This window comes from Oncorhynchus kisutch, linkage group LG2 (assembly GCF_002021735.2).
Source record: "Oncorhynchus kisutch isolate 150728-3 linkage group LG2, Okis_V2, whole genome shotgun sequence".
Classification (NCBI taxonomy): domain Eukaryota; kingdom Metazoa; phylum Chordata; class Actinopteri; order Salmoniformes; family Salmonidae; genus Oncorhynchus; species Oncorhynchus kisutch.
The window spans coordinates 30,004,398-30,021,671 of record NC_034175.2 but is presented as its reverse complement, the minus strand read 5'-3'; positions in this window follow the sequence as shown (position 1 = coordinate 30,021,671).

The following is a 17,274-nucleotide window of genomic DNA, read 5'->3' as shown; positions in this document are numbered from 1 at the left end:
CTCCATTATTAGCTTGTATGACATTACTGTTGTACCATTATTACTTAATTATGTTGTTGGCAGTGAGAGCAGTGCTGATGGAAGTCTCTCGTATGAAATCAGGCAAATCCATTAGTCAGCTCCTCTAACTATAATGGACTGAGGTCTGTGGCATTAATGTTGCATTTGAATCATTAGCAAACAGGAATGATTCAATTGTTCTTGGGGCCGTGTGGATGCTGATTTGCAGGAGACTTGGGAAGAAATAGTACTTATTACTAATTGCGCATAATGAAATAGTGTTTCGATTGTTGGTGTCAACACAGTTACACATTCATGATAAGTATAAATGCATACTCTGACATGGAAAGCAAAACATAACTTTTTTAGCGCGGACACACACAACCAAAGAGAACAGACAAAGTTTTCACAGAGTGAAAAAGCACCATTGATAAAGCACCATTTAACAAGAAATTAAGCTTTGCATAATGAGGGGCAGCTTCGTTAGAAATTAAGCTTGCCAAACCTGCCATCTGTTCCTAAACTAGTCATCAGTGCAACAGATACCCCTATCTACGTTTCCAACATTGCAGGAGCTGTGTTTACTTTGCTTTGTTCTGGGACAATGTGGACTGCGTTGACTTTCAATGTAGCAACTGCTTGAGGACTACAGGAGCGAAGTAGCTACTCTTAGCAAGCAAGTAGCAAATCTACAAATCTACAATAATCTACTGGGGAACCCAGGCCCACCTACTTTTTCTTTTTCCTCCACCCCAGTAGCCGAACGCCGCTCTGTTCTGGTGGAAGTTTCACCAACAGCTCTCCACAGCCGACTGGCCGGTGCTAAGCAGCGTTCCATCCCCGTAGGGGTCTCCGCCACCCCTACGTCCCCCATTCTCCTGGAGAATGGAGCTGATCTCGACCCAATCAACCAGCGTTGGAGGTACATCACTCGCCGTGGACGTTGAAGAAGGCGTCCTCTGCCAACGGGGTCTCCATGGTGATGTTGAGCCCAGAACTGACACAGACCAGAGACAGCTTTGCCATCCTGGATCCAGAGGTTCCAGCGCCTTCGTCCGTGGTGGCTTCCCAATCAAGTTCGGGTCCCCAAGGCAAAAATCCTGTGCTACCAAGGAACACGAGTACAGGATATAATAAGGCTGCTTCCGACTGTTCTACCACAGATGCCGGGAGCTGACACTGCCGTAGTCTATGTGGGGTCAAGCAACATCAGGAAGGCTAGCTCGGAATATTTGAAAATTGATTTTAAAGAACTGATTTTAGCATTAAAAGACTCCAAAAAATTGCCAATAATTTCAGATCCAGTAGCATCACTGGGCCGTGGGTGTGAAAGACTCTGCAGACTACTAGCATTACACATCTGGCTAAAAGACTACTGTAGCTCTGCTGGAGTCACTTTTATTAATGACTTTGACACCTTCAAGAAACATAAGATACTCTACAGGAATGATGGAGTCCATCCAAATCATCTTGGCTCCTGGACACAGTCCACCATTTCAAGGCTGTGTTGAAACAATGACTGGTAAATGATCCAAGACCAGCTCAGTTAATCCTTACCATTGTGACAATGAGTCAATATAATGCTGCATCAAATATACATGATCTTAGGGACAATGGCAATCACAGTGTAAGTAATTTAATTGACAGCTTTTGTCCAGTTGAAATATTATTGATTATTATGACTAAAAACAACCTGAGGATTGATTATAAACATAATTTCTACGAACTTTACTAATACTTTTCGGATTTTTCATCTGCCTGTGACTGCCTTTGAGCCTGTGGATTACTGAACAAAACGCTCAAACAAAACAGAGGTTTTTGCATATAAAGAGGGACTTTATCGAACAAAACAAACATTTATTGAGTAAATGGGAGTCTTGTGAGTGCAACCATATGAAGAACATCAAAGGTAATTGATTAATTTTATCACTATTTCTGACTTGTGTAACTACTTGGCTGGTAACTGTTTGTAATGATTTGTCTGCTGGGCGCTGTTCTCAAATAATTGCATAGTATGCTTTCGCCGTAAAGCCTTTTTGAAACCTGACACCGTGGTTGGATTAACAAGAAGTTACTCTTTAATCACCCTGTCACCTCAGATTTTGAAAATATGCTTTACAGCCAAAGCAAGACAAGCATTTGTGTAAGTTTATCGATGGCCTAGCATAGCATGATGCCTAGCTAGCAGCAGGCAACCTGGTCACGAAAATCAGAAAAGCAATCAAATTAAATAGTTTACCTTTGATGAGCTTCGGATGTTTTCACTCACGAGAATCCCAGTTAGATAGCAAATGTTCCTTTTTTCCAAAAATATTATTTTTGGAGGCGAAATAGCTCCGTTTGTTCTTCACGTTTGGCTGAGAAATCGACCGGAAAATGAGGTCACTACAACGCCAAAAAATATGACAAATTAGTTCCATAATATCGACAGAAACATGGCAAACGTTGTTTATAATCAATCCTCAAGGTGTTTTTCAAATATCTACTCGATAATATATCAACCGGGATTGGTGGCATCTTAGTAGGATAGAGAGAAACAATGGCCGCATTTGTCCTTTACGCACAAAACACTGAGAGACTTCAGCTGACCATTGACGCAATGTTGACGTTCAGGCTCATTTTTCAAAATAAAAGCCTGACACTATGTATTGTGACACTAGACACATTAGGGAAGCCATAGAAAAGGAATCTGGATGATATCTCATTCACTGCTCAATAGGGACGCATAGGAACGCAGAGCTTTCTAAATAAGAGTCCCTTCCTGATTGGATTTTTCTCAGGCTTTCGCCTGCAATATCAGTTCTGTTATACTCACAGACAATATTTTTACAGTTTTGGAAATGTTAGAGTGTTTTCTATCCTAAGCTGTCAATTATATGCATATTCTAGCATCTTGTCCTGACAAAATAGCTGTTTACTTTGGGGATGTTATTTTTCCCAAAATTAAAATAGTGCCCCCTAGATTCAAGAGGTTAACCATATAGTCTCCCCTTTATCTGTAAGAAAGGAATAGTACAATTGTTTAACTAAATATAGCATGTTTAAAATGTCTGTACTAAATATTTGTGTAGTACTGTGCTGTAATAATATATATATGTTGTATAACAAATTTTGTGTATAAAAACATTCTGGCATGGTTAAATATTGCGCTGTAAAATTGTTTAACTAATATTTAAAAGGTCTGTACTAAATATTTAGATTTAAATAAAGGGTTTTAAAAATGTATCTCACTAGGGGGTGTGGGACGGTAGCGTCCCACCTGGCCAACATCCAGTGAAAACAGAAAAATCAGAAATACTCATAAAAATGCATAAAACATACAAGTGTTATACATTGGTTTAGCTTTTTGCGACGAGCAAACCCGTATCCGGGAGCGTAATCATAGCCTCAAATGCATTAGCATAACGCAGCGTACATAAATACGCAAAAAATGAAATGAAATAAATTCGTTCAAACACAAGCTTAGCCTTTTGTTAACAACACTGTCATCTCAGATTTTCAAAATATGCGTTACAGCCAACGTTAGACAAGCAATTTGTGTAAGTTTATCATGGCATAATGCTATGCTACAACATTTTCACGAAAATAAGAAAAGCAACCAAATTAAATCATTTACCTTTGAAGAACTTCGGATGCTTTCACTCAGGAGACTCCAAGTTAGATAGCAAATGTTCCTTTTTTCCCAAAATATTATTTTTGTAGGTGAAAAAGCTCCCTTTTCTTCATCATGCTTGGCTGAGAAATCGACCGGAAAATGCTGCAACTATAACGCCAAACTTTTTTCAAAATTTGCTCCATAATAAATTTAATTAAATTGAAGACGGGATAAACAGCGGTCAATACAGGATGATAACAAAGTGTAGCGAGCATTTCTGGTCACGCGCCTGTATCTAACAGTACACTTCAAGTTACCCTCGTTCTGGATGGCCGTACTTCTTCATTACATAAAGGAAAAACCTCAACCAATTTCTAAAGACTGTTGACATCCAGTGGAAGCAATGGGAACTGCAAGCCCCTGCCTTAGAATTCTAGATTCCCAATGAAACCCATTGAAAAGACAGTGACCTCAAAAAATAATTTCCTGGATGGTTTGTCCTCTGGGTTTCGGCCCTCCAAATAAATTCTGTCATACTCACAGACATCATTCAAACAGTTTTAGAAACTAACCAGAGTGTTTTCTATCCAAATCTAATAATAATATGCATATCCTGGCTTCTGAGCCAGAGTAGCAGGCCATTTACTTTGGACACGCTTTTCATCCCGACGTGAATATACTGCCCCCTGTCCCAAAGAAGTTAAAGTACACCCTCTGTGTTCTGTTAGACAAGTAACTCTTTGTCCACATTATGGCAGGGGGTGTAAAGCAATATCGCATACGTTTTTCCAGCAGCATCGATAATGTCAAAAGCTGCACTGAAGTCTAACAAGACAGCCCCCACAATCATTTTATCATCAATTTCTCTCAGGCAATCATCAGTCATTTGTGTAAGTGCTGCGCTTGTTGAGTGTCCTTCCGTATAAGCATGCTGAAAGTCTGTTCTGTGAAATAGCATTGAATCTGGTCAAAACCATTTTTTCCCAAAGTTTACTAAGAGTAGGTAACAGGCTGATTGGTCGACTATTTTAGCCAGTAAAGGGCGCTTTACTATAAGGGCACAAGGTGAGACCCAGATGCAGACACAGGAGGCAGATGGTTAGAGTCCAAGATGTTTATTAAATCCAAAAGGGCTAGGCAAGAGAATGGTCATGGACAGGCAAAAGGTCAAAACCAGTTCAGTGTTTCAAAGGTACAGAATGGCAGGCAGGCTCGAGGCCAAGGCAGGCAGAATGGTCAGGCAGAATGGTCAGGCGGGTACAGAGCCCAGAAAGCAGGCAAGGGTCAAAACTGGGAGGACTAGCAAAAAGAGAATAGACAAGCAGGAGCACGGGAAAAAAACGCTGGTTTACTTGAAAGACATACAAGACAAACTGGCACAGAGAGACAGGAAACACAGAAATACCAGGGAAAATAAGCAAAACCAGGTGGAGGTGGAGACAATCGCAAGGACAGGTGAAACTGATCATGTTTGACAATAACCGTGTATTGCTACCACAGTATCTTCAAACGTATTATGAGTTTCAGAATATGAATGTCATCTATTACAAGCAAGTTATTGAGTTCATGGACCTTGTTTCTTAGGCTGCATATGCTAATATAGGCATTTTTTGGGCACTTTTCTGGGTTACTTGGAAGATTATCTAAAGTAGACTTACTCATGTTATTTATATTGGAGCTGACATTGCAGGGTGAGCTGCACAAAGTGGTCTTCGGACTAGGGCACACCACCTCAGTGAGTTGATTACAGCATACAATAGCTGTGGGATCAATAGAGGTATTCAGAGCAATTAGGGGACATAACTTAACACTGGAGTGACAGATATTCAGATGATGATGTGCAAGTAGAGATACTGGGTGCAAAAGAGCAAGAAGATAAATAACAATATGGGGATGAGGTAGTTGGGTGTGCTATTTTACAGATTGTACCTGTACACAGCCAGTGATTGCTGTGCTGGTCTGACAGCTGATGCTTAAAGTTAGAGAGGGAGATATGTCAGATTCAGTGATTTTTTTGTTGTTGTTGCAATTCATTAATTACTATCTGTACTTTTTAGTGGAATAGACTCTGTTTCATCCTTTCCTACACTATTGCCCTTGCCTAACGATTGCAACTGAAGCTGTGCTTGCAACACGGCTATCCTCACCATAAGGCAATAGTTCTCCTGTATATTACGAGTATAGCGACTGCAATTAGATGGCATAGTTGGCTTTGCCAGCTAGTGGAGGTCCTGTAGAACCATGTCCAGATAAAGGTTCCGGGATGAAGAAGTTGGATGAAAAATGTTGAGTGAGGGGAAAAAACGAAGACGTTGGTAAATGTATTAAGAGTAAAAAAAGGAAAAGTTTGGCAGATAGCCAAGTAGCAACCAACAGCGCAACAGCAGAGAGACAAATGTTGGTTTTGTTGGCTCTCCCTATTTGATTTCTAGAAAAACAAAAACAGATATTGTCTCTCAAACAGTAGGAGGAAGTAACAGACTTTACAGACAACAACATTGTCAGTGACTCTGTGTTAGTTCCCCCTTCTGTTTGAGAGACAGATTTTGGTTCTTACTGGGGAAAGTAACAGTATAAACAGAGGCCCGTTAATGGAGGCCATCCCTCTCGATCCACAGGGTGCAGTGGAGCAGTGATTTTTGGGCCTCACAAACCCAAAACCATGCAGGAAATAGATGAGACCAACTATAAATTAACATATCCCCTTTCTGTCACCCAGTAATGGAGAGTGTGGGAATATGGAATAAAAAATCTATTCTTTATTGTCCGGGGTAATGGATCAATATGGAAATGTTTTTAAGCAATATAGAGTGCACACAGAGATACTGTAATGGTTACAGTGTAAAGGTGAAACACATCACGCTCGCTTGCAGTTGTTCAAAATGAATGCTTATTTTCCAGCTCTCGCCTCACTCGACTTATGGTGAAGCCTTCACATTCTTTTTTTCTTTGCTCACCACAAAGTTGGGCACAGAAGTGTTGGATATTCCTGAAACTTTGTGGCACATTAGTGTACTCACCTACAAAAAGTGTACTCACCTACCTCAAAAGGAAGTTGCCTAGTCTTTGCCTGGTTCAATGGGTTTACTGAAGTGCTGAATTCAATGCTTACTGGATTCCTCTAGTAACTGGCCCTTTTGGTTCCCACTGAGGTTTTGTAAAAGTGATGCCTAAGGATAGACAGACACACACTAGTAGAAATATAAGTATGAATTGCTTTAACACATGTGCGTGCATACACAATTATGTCTCATCATCTATTGTATTATTCTCTACTACCATACCATGCTTACTGGTTCATTTATACAATATTGACATAATGCAAACACTTCCAAAAACACACACTCACACACACAAAGACACAATCACACACACTCCATGTCTAGGTTACATACTTGAATTATGCTCCTCTGATAAGAGCAACATGACCTCCAGGAGATGTGGACAATGCATTGTGAGAACAACAATGACAGCTTAACACCTTTTAAATTCACCCGGAGGAAAGTTGGAGGGAGAGTGGGAGAGACTGAATATAGCTAGGGGTAGAGAGATAAATAAAGTAATTTAAATTGAAGAAATAAAGGGGGTTGCAACTGTCGCCAACTCGCCTGGTGCATTGGCTGGTCTCTGAGGACCGTCCACCAGCAGCTGAGCATTCCTGATAAAGTTTCAGCCAAGGAGCAAAGGAAAAAAGGGGAGAAAAGAGAGTGAAATGCTAAACTGCTAGGACTTAGACTTCTGAAGGGGAGCAGTAGGTCAGTTGTTATTTTATATTTCAATTCTTCCTCTCAAATTGTCATTAAATAAGTCAGCCGGTGTATTACATTTTCTCAAAAGTGAAAAATTGCCCTCTTTACTGGTAGAAAAACACCTTGTTGTAACATTCCCCAATGGGAAAGCTTCTGAGCAAAACAGGATTCAGACAAACTATTTAGGAACCAGAATATACCCTGGGTGTATAAAACATTAGAAACACCTTCCTAATAGTGAGTTGCACCCAGTCCCCCTTTTTGCCCTCAGAACAGCTTCCGTTTGTTGGGGCATGGACTATACAAGATGTCAACGTGTTCCACAGGGATATTGGCCCATGTCGACTACAATGGTTCCCACAGTTGTTCCAAGTTGGCTGGGTGGTGGACCATTCTTGATACACACGGGAAATTGTTTAGCGTGAAAACCCGAGCAGCGTTGCAGGTCTTGACACACTCAAACCTGTGCTCCTGTCACCTACTACCTTACCCCATTCAAGGCACTTAACCCTTCTGTTGTGTTCCAGTCGAATTTGAACAATTTACAAGTTTTGTCTCTGAAAAATGTAGTTCATTTAATCTGATTGTCATAAGGTTCTGTGCCTTTGTCCAACCAGGGCATCTGAACACAAAATACATTTGGCTGATTTTCATAAAATTTTGGCTGTTTTATTGAACTTTTTTAACTTAACAGCTGTGGTGTTCCCGGTCAAAAATGAGTGTGAGGGTGAGTGTGAGGGTGAGGGTGAGGGTGAGACTACAATTACTCTATACAATTAGGTTCAGGCACATGCCCGTTCATCAGATGGACACACCAGACCTCCACATACAAGTGTGTTTGAGCACACATACACACCACACTCCCCTTCTTGGCTTCCATGGAAACCCCCACGGGAACTTTTTCCCAATAGAATCTTTCTCCCACGGGAACCACACCCGTTGGCAGTCTCACAAACAATCACAACATTGTTTCAATAATACTGTATATAGAACTTTTCTTGCTGCTCTGGTAAAGTTTTTTTGAGGCATGCTCACAATTCATTCTGTGGCAGCACAATGACCAAACAATACTGTATGTGAGGCTCTTGATCAAATCTTTGATCATGACACTGGTGAAGAGGAGAGAGTCCTTGTTAAATTGACACAAAGTATTTTGTGATAAATTGAACAATATGTATCATCTGAGTATTTGTTATAGTCAAAATAACCCATACATTAAGCTTGTTTTACTCATAAACTAGTTGAATGAGCTCAGGTCAATGAGGCCTGCAGGCCATAAATAGAAAATAGAAATTCAAAATGTGTAATGTTCACAATAACTTAAGTTGATAAAAAGATCTAACAACATTAGGTGATAATATATGATTTATTATGGATTTATAATCAGCTATAATGGGGGCAGTCATTTTGGACAGGGAACACAGAATGAAAGGGGTTGCAGTCTGCCGTGAAGCTTTCATCCATGTATACAGGTAAGAATCTAGCTACAGATTCAGATATTATACATTTCCAATTTTGTCTGAAAGTTATTTTCATTGCAAGCTAAAGCTTTTTTTTTGCACCCAGCTAAAGCTAGCCAGCTGGAGTTCGATGGCTAGCTTGCTAACTACCAATGAAATCAAATCCAATGTTATTTGTCACATACACATGGTTAGCAAATGTTAATGCGAGTGTAGCGAAAAGCTTGTGCTTCTAGTTCTGACAATGCAGTAAAAACCAACGAATAATCAACCTAACAATTCCACAACTACTACCTTATACACACAAGTGTAAAGGGGTAGAGAATATGTACATAAAGATATGTAAATTTATGATGTACATAAAGATAATGAGTGATGGTACAGAACGGCATAGGCAAGAGCCAGTAGATGGTATCGAGTACAGTATATACATATGAGATGAGTAATGTAGGGTATGTAAACATTATATTAAGTGGCATTGTTTAAAGTGTCTGGTGATACATGTATTACATAAAGATGGTAAGAAGCAGTAGATGATAGAGTACAGTATATATATATGAGATGGGTAAGTAAACATTATATTAAGTGGCATTGTTTAAAGTGTCTAGTGATACATTTTTTACATCAATTTCCATTATTAAAGTGAGCTGGAGTTGAGTCAGTATGTTGGCAGCAGCCACTCAATGTTAGTGGTGGCTGCTTAACAGTCTGATGGCCTTGAGATAGAAGCTGTTTTTCAGACTCTCGGTCCCTGCTTTGATGCATGCATTGTGCAGACCTCACTACCCTCTGGAGAGCCTTACGGTTGTGGGCGGAGCAGTTGCCGTACCAGATGGTGATACAGCCCGACAGGATGCTCTCGATTGTGCATCTGTAGAAGTTTGTGAGTGCTTTTGGTGACAAGCCAAATTTCTTCAGCCTCCTGAGGTTGCTGTGCCTTCTTCACAACGCTGTCTGTGTGGGTGGACCAATTCAGTTTGTCCGTGATGTGTATGCCGAGGAACTTAAACCGACTACCCTCTCCACTACTGTCCCGTCGATGTGGATAGGGGGGTGTTCCCTCTGCTGTTTCTTGTAGTCCACGATCATCTCCTTTGTTTTGTTGATGTTGAGTGTGAGGTTATTTTCCTGACACCACACTCCGAGGGCCATCACCTCCTCCCTGTAGGCCGTCTCGTCGTTGTTGGTAATCAAGCCTACCACTGTAGTGTCGTCCACAAACTTGATGATTGAGTTGGAGGCGTGCATGGCCACCCAGTCGTGGGTGAACAGGGAGTACAGGAGAGGGCTCAGAACGCACCCTTGTGGGGCCCCTGTGTTGAGGATCAGCGGGGTGGAGATGTTGTTACCTACCCTTGCCACCTGGGGGTGGCCCGTCAGGAAGTCCAGTACCCAGTTGCACAGGGCGGGGTCGAGACCCAGGGTTTGGAGGGTACTATGGTGTTAAATGCTGAGCTGTAGTCGATAAACCGCATTCTCACATAGGTATTCCTCTTGTCCAGATGGGTTAGGGGAAGTGTGCAGTGTGGTTGCGATTGTGTCGTCTGTTGACCTATTGAGGCGGTAAGCAAATTGGAGTGGGTCTAGGGTGTCAGGTAGGGTGGAGGTGATATGGTCCTTAACTAGTCTCTCAAAGCACTTCATGATGACGGAAGTGAGTGCTACGGGGCGGTAGCCGTTTAGCTCAGTTACCTTAGCTTTCTTGGGAACAGGAACAATGGTGGCCCTCGTGAAGCATGTGGGAACAGCAGACTGGGATAAGGATTAATTGAATATGTCCGTAAAAACACCAGCCAGCTGGTCTGAGCATGCTCTGAGGAAGTGGCTGGGGATGCCGTCTGGGCCTGCAGTCTTGCGAGGGTTAACACATTTAAATATTTTACTCACGTCGGCTGCAGTGAAGGAGAGTACAAAGGTTTTGGTAGCGGGCCGTGTCAGTGTCACTGTATTGTCCTCAAAGTGAGCAAAGAAGTTATTTAGTCTGTCTAGCAAGACATCCTGGTCTGCGACGGGGCTGGTTTTCTTTTTGTAATCCATGATTGACTGTAGATCCTGCAACATGCCTCTTGTGTATGAGCCATTGAATTGCAACTCTACATTGTCTCTACTGACGCTTAGCTTGTTTGATTGCCTTGCGAAGGGAATAGCTACAATGTCTGTATTCGGTCATGTTTCCGGTCACCTTGCCCCGGTTTAAAGCAGTGGTTCGCGCTTTCAGTTTCGCACGACTGCTGCCATCAATCCACGGTTTCTGGTTTGGGAATGTTTTAATAGTTGCTGTGGGTACGACGTCGCTGATGCACTTTCTAATGAACTCGCTCACCAAATCAGCAATATAACGTTATTTGGTTAACTTTAGCTTGCTATTGCAATCGGTTTGTATTGCTAGTAACATTACTATATGGATTAGGATTATAGTTCATTTTTTTGCTATCTAGCGAACGTTAACATGACATGTCCAAACAAAAGATCCCAAGTTAAAGGTTCCTGTTAGCTAGCTAATGTTAGCTGAGGTTAGGTGGCTGGCTTGCTAGCTAACATTAACCTGTGTTTGTGAAGTGTGTGTAATGTTAGTTATGTTCTCAGAATGCCATTTGACATCTATTGTATAATAATGCTAAAATATTTGTCTAGAATTTGTCTTTCAGCATTAATCAGTAGAACACGCCTGACTCTAATCTACCAATCATATAGTCATCAAAAAGTGAGCTGGCCCAATCAAGCAAAGGCAGCAGACCAGTCATCAACTACATGCACCATTTCTTCAAATATGGAGTTGGGAAAAGATGTGTGGACCTGAATTGTGAAAGCTGCAGTGGCCAAAACAAGAACAAGTTTGTGCTCTGGTATTGTGCCTCGTACACAAGCTCCACCACAATCTGGACCTTCACTTCCTGATCACAGGCCACACCAAGTTTGCCCCTGACTTCTGCTTTAGCCTCATCAAGCAGCGCTTCAGAAGGACCAGAGTGAACACTTTGTCTGAGATTGCTGGTGTTGTGAAGGACAGCACTGTGACAGGGGTTGCCTAAATATGATCCCCAATCAGAGACAACGATAGACAGCTGCCTCTGATTGGGAACCATACTAGACCAGCCTAGAAACTAAAAACTAGAATGCCCACCATAGTCACACCCTGACCTAACCAAATAGAGAAATAAAAGGATCTCTAAGGTCAGGGCGTGACAACATGTGCACCTCACTCAGGTTTCAACTAAGGTTGCATGGCCTTAACTTATCAAATCAAATGTATTTATATAGCCCTTCTTACATCAGCTGATATCTCAAAGTGCTGTACAGAAACCAAGCCTAAAACCCAAAACAGCAAGCAATGCAGGTGTAGAAGCACGGGGGCTAGGAAAAACTCCCTAGAAAGGCCAAAACCTAGGAAGAAACCTAGAGAGGAACCAGGCTATGAGGGGTGGCCAGTCCTCTTCTGGCTATGCCGGGTGGAGATTATAACAGAACATGGTCAATATGCTCAAATGTTCATAAATGACCAGCATGATCAAATAGTATTAATCACAGTAGTTGTCGAGGGTGCAGCAAGTCAGCACCTCAGGAGTAAATGTCAGTTGGCTTTTCATAGCCGATCATTAAGAGTATCTCTACCGCTCCTGCTGTCTCTAGAGAGTTGAAAACAGCAGGTCTGGGACAGGTAGCACTCCGGTGAACAGGTCAGTGTTCCATAGCCGCAGGCAGAACAGTTGAAACTGGAGCAGCAGCACAGCCAGGTGGACTGGGGACAGCAAGGAGTCATCAGGCCGGGTAGTCCTGAGGCATGGTCCTGCGGCTCAGGTCCTCCTCCGACAGAAAATTAGAGAGAGCATACTTAAATTCACACAGGACACCGGATAAGACAGGAGAAGTACTCCAGATATAACAAACTAACCCAAACAGGAAGGATAAAACCCCACCCACTTTGCCAAAGCACAGCCCCCACACCACTAGAGGGATATCTTCAAACGGCAACTTACCATCCTGAGACAAGGGGCTGAGTATAGCCCACAAAGATCCCCGCCACGCCACAACCCAAGGGGGGGGGGGGGGCGCCAACCCAGACAGGAAGATCACGTCAGTGACTCAACCCACTCAAGTGACGCACCCCCCCTAAGGACGGCATGAAAGAGCACCAGTAAGCCAGCGACTCAGCCCCTGTAATAGGGTTAGAGGCAGAGATCCCAGTGGAGAGAGGGGAACCGGCTAGGCAGAGACAGCAAGGGCGGTTCGTTGCTCCAGAGCCTTTCAGTTCACCTTCACACTCCTGGGCCATACTACACTCAATCATATGACCCACTGAAGAGATGAGTCTTCAGTAAAGACTTAAAGGTTGAGACCGAGTCTGTCTCTCACATGGGTAGGCAGACCATTCCATAAAAATGGAGCTCTATGGGAGAAAGCCCTGCCTCCAGCTGTTTGCTCAGAAATTCTAGGGACAATTAGGCAACCTGCGTCTTGTGACCGTAGCGTACGTGTAGGCATGTACAGCAGGACCAAATTGGAAAGATAGGTAGGAGCAAGCCCATGTAATGCTTTGTAGGTTAGCAGTAAAACCTTGAAATCAGCCCTTGCCTTAACAGGAAGCCAGTGTAGGGAGGCTGGCACTGGAGTAATATATCAATTTTTTTGGTTCTAGTCAGGATTCTAGCAGCCGTATTTAGCACTAACTGAAGTTGTACGGAATACTATGTGATAAGTGCATCTGTAACAGTATATACAATTATGCTAATGCACTGGTGTGAAGGCATTTGGGAAGTGATGTAAAGTACTTAAGTAAAAATACTTTAAAGTACTACTTAAGTAGTTTATGGTATCTGTACATTACTTTACTATTTATGTTTTTGCCAACTTTTACTTCACTACATTCGTAAAGAATATAATGTACTTTTTATTCCATACATTTTCCTTGACACCCAAAAGTACTTGTTACATTTTGACACAAAAATGGTCAAATTCAAATGCTTATCAAGAGAACATCCCGGGTCTTTGATCTAGCAGACTCACTAAAAACAAATGCTTCGTTTGTAAATTACGTTTGAGTGCTAGCTATCCATCAATAAAAAATAATACAATTGTGCCATCTGGTTTGATACTTTGATACTTAAGTACATTGTACCCTGGCAATTTTTTAAAAATACAATTGTGCCGTCTGGTTTATTATATGGAATTTTTTATTATTTATACTTTACCTCCGGTATGACAATTTAGTAATATTTTCCACCACTGGATGTGGCTGAGAGTTATAGCATTTCTTTCACATGACCTATCAATTTAGACAAATGTATCTGGGTAAGCATCATCTATTTATAAAATATTTTTATCTAGACACTTTGTTTACCTGGAATTTTTCCTTATTGTAGGCTACTACCACTTTTAGTCTTTAGCACATGACCTCATGTGAATCCTTAAAGAGGGTGGGGCTGGCTTAAGAGGGTGTGAACAATGCTGAATGGGTGTAGACTAAGCAGAGCTCTCCATTAGGTACCAAAATATTCCAAGGCCCTATTCTCAAAAGTGAGTTTACAAAGTGTATCAACTTTCAAAGTAGAATTACTTTCCCATTGTTCCTCAAAAATGCTGTATATGGCAGGCCATTTTGTAGCTCTGAGTCTCTACTTTTATTCAATGTAAAAAACTGAAAATCTAATTTTGCTACATCAGAAAGAATCCAGGTGGTGAGTCACATATGCCAATTTCAGTGGCATAGGAATATTTAAAACTAACCAAAAGCTTAGCGGTAAAGCAATTGGTTATGGCATTGATTTTGGCAGTGGAGGTGCACACATTAACACTATGTACATAACCAATGTTTTGTTCAAATATCACAAGCAGCAAAACTTTCAGACAGTCCCCTTTTTTATATATACATTGGACATTATTATTGTCCAGGTTCTGTGTAATGTTGGGACTCATTATGTGCGATGTCTACTGCATGAAAGATGGCAGTGACTGTAAGAAGCTTGGTGAGGAACATAAAGTTATTTAACAAGATTGCATCTTCCACTTGGACCTAACTGTCAAATCGCAGGGAATACCAATCACTGTCCGTGGTGCAGAATCCACTTGTAGGCTATATTTTCCTGTTTGTTTACCTTTCACGTGGCAATGTCACTACTAGCTATATTAATGGCGACGTAAGACTATAGCTATATATACACTGAACATTTTTTTACGCAACATGCAACAATTTCTAAGATTTTACTGAGTTACAGTTCATATAAAGGAAATCAGTCAATTGAAATAAATTCATTAGGCCCTAATCTATGGATTTCACATGACTATGCAAATGAGTATTCCCAGAGTTGACCAAGCAGTTGATTGGGACCTGTGGAATGTTGTCTCTCTCCTCTTTAACGGCTGTGCTAAGTTGCTTTATATTGGTGGGAACTGGATCTAGAACATCCCAAACGTGCTCAATGGGTGGTATGTCTGGTGACTATTCAGGCCATGGAAGAACTGGGACATTTTCAGCTTCCAGGAATTGTGTACAGATCCTTGCATATGGTGACAGTGGTGGATGAATTGCACAATGCGCCCCAGGATCTCGTCATGTGCATTCAAATTGCCATTGATAAAATGCAATTGTGTGTGTTGTCCGAAGCTTATGCCTGCCCATACCATAAACCCACCACCACGGGGCACTCACATCAGCAAAACGCTCACCCACACGACGCCAAACATGCTGTCTGGCATTGGCCTCCAACGCTTATGGTAGAAAAATTAACATTCACTTCTCTGGCAACAGCTCTGGTGAACATTTCTGCAGTCAGCATGCTGTAATGAATACCGAGGAAGAAAAAGGTGTAAATTCACTCGCAGAGCGCATTCATGGTCACAGGCAGGCCATGGTCATACACAGGTTGGCAAACAGGCAGGTGTATCATAACTGGTTCACCCAAACAAGCTAAGAAAAGGCTAGTAGAGTCAAAACGAACAATACCTCACAAAAGGCACAAACAGAAAGAACTGAACTAAATAAGGAGCTGATGAGACCAGGTGAGTAACTAACACAGGTGAAATCAATGAACAGAAATGAAAGACAGGGCTACGTTCAAGACCACAAAGAAACAGGGCTGTGTTCAAGAGCACAACGAAACAGAACACAAGGTTGACTAAGAAAATAAATACAGAACCTTACACATGCCGATTGCACTTGAGACATCTGTGGCATTGTGTTGTATGATAAAACACGTTTATATGATCAACTCATTTATATATGATAAAACCACATCTTAGAGTGGCCTTATATTGTCCCCAGCATAAGGTGCACCTGTGTAATGATCATGCTTTTTAAATCAGCTTCTTCATATGCCACACTTGTCAGGATGATGGATTAGCTTGGCAAATGAGAAATGCTTACTAACAGGGATATAAACAAACTTGTGCGCAAACTTTGAGAGAAATAAGCTTTTTGTGCTTATGGAAAATGTCTGGGACTTTTATTTCTGTTCATGAAACATGGTACTGTTAGGTTCTAATTTTCTGGGTAAATACCTCACGGACACTAGAGAAGCTTAACCAAGCTTAATTCTTCCCAAAGGGTCGATACAGCTGCATTCAGACATCACGTTTCCACCACCACAAGTATATATACTCCAATTTAGACACTCCTCCTTCTCTCCAATCCTTACATATTTTATGGTCTGACAGGAAGACGAACTGATAATTCAAAGATCTCCACCCGTCTCCCCTAACACATTCCACAGCCATCTGTCTCCTACAGATAAACATTAACTTCTGATGTAAAAAAAACAGTCTCTTTCACTCTTTTATATACTATGCGTCTGAGTATAACCATGTCTCTTGCATAAGCAATGTTCAAAGTTTCACCCCGAATCCAACAGTCCCTCCTCTTGAACAATAGCTGCCTACTGTTCAACTTACATAACTTGGAAATTACTTATAAATGGACAAACAATGATAAGAAAACATGAATTTAAAAAACTAAAAGATAAAACATGATTATAAATGAACAAACAATGACAACAAAACATTCACCGTGAGGTTTACAAACTCTATGATCACACCATACACCATTTTATATTCATCTCTCATCACACAACAAAATGCCACTCCAGCTGAATCTGCTGGCTTGCTCCATGTCAGTTGGAGTGGCTTTTAGTTTCTCCAATTTCACCTCCTGGTTCCTAAGAGAGTCATAGCACAAGATTTGGAAAGCAACAAAAAGATACAAAATACACTGCTCAAAAAAATAAAAGGGAACACTAAAATAACACATCCTAGATCTGAATGAATGAAATATTCTTATTATATACTTTTTTCTTCACATAGTTCAATGTGCTGACAACAAAATCACACAAAAATTATCAATGGAAATCAAATTTATCAACCCATGGAGGTCTGGATTTGGAGTCATACTCAAAATCAAAGAGGAAAAACACACTACAAGCTGATCCAACTTTGATGTAATGTCCTTAAAACAAGTCAAAATGAGGATCAGTAGTGTGTG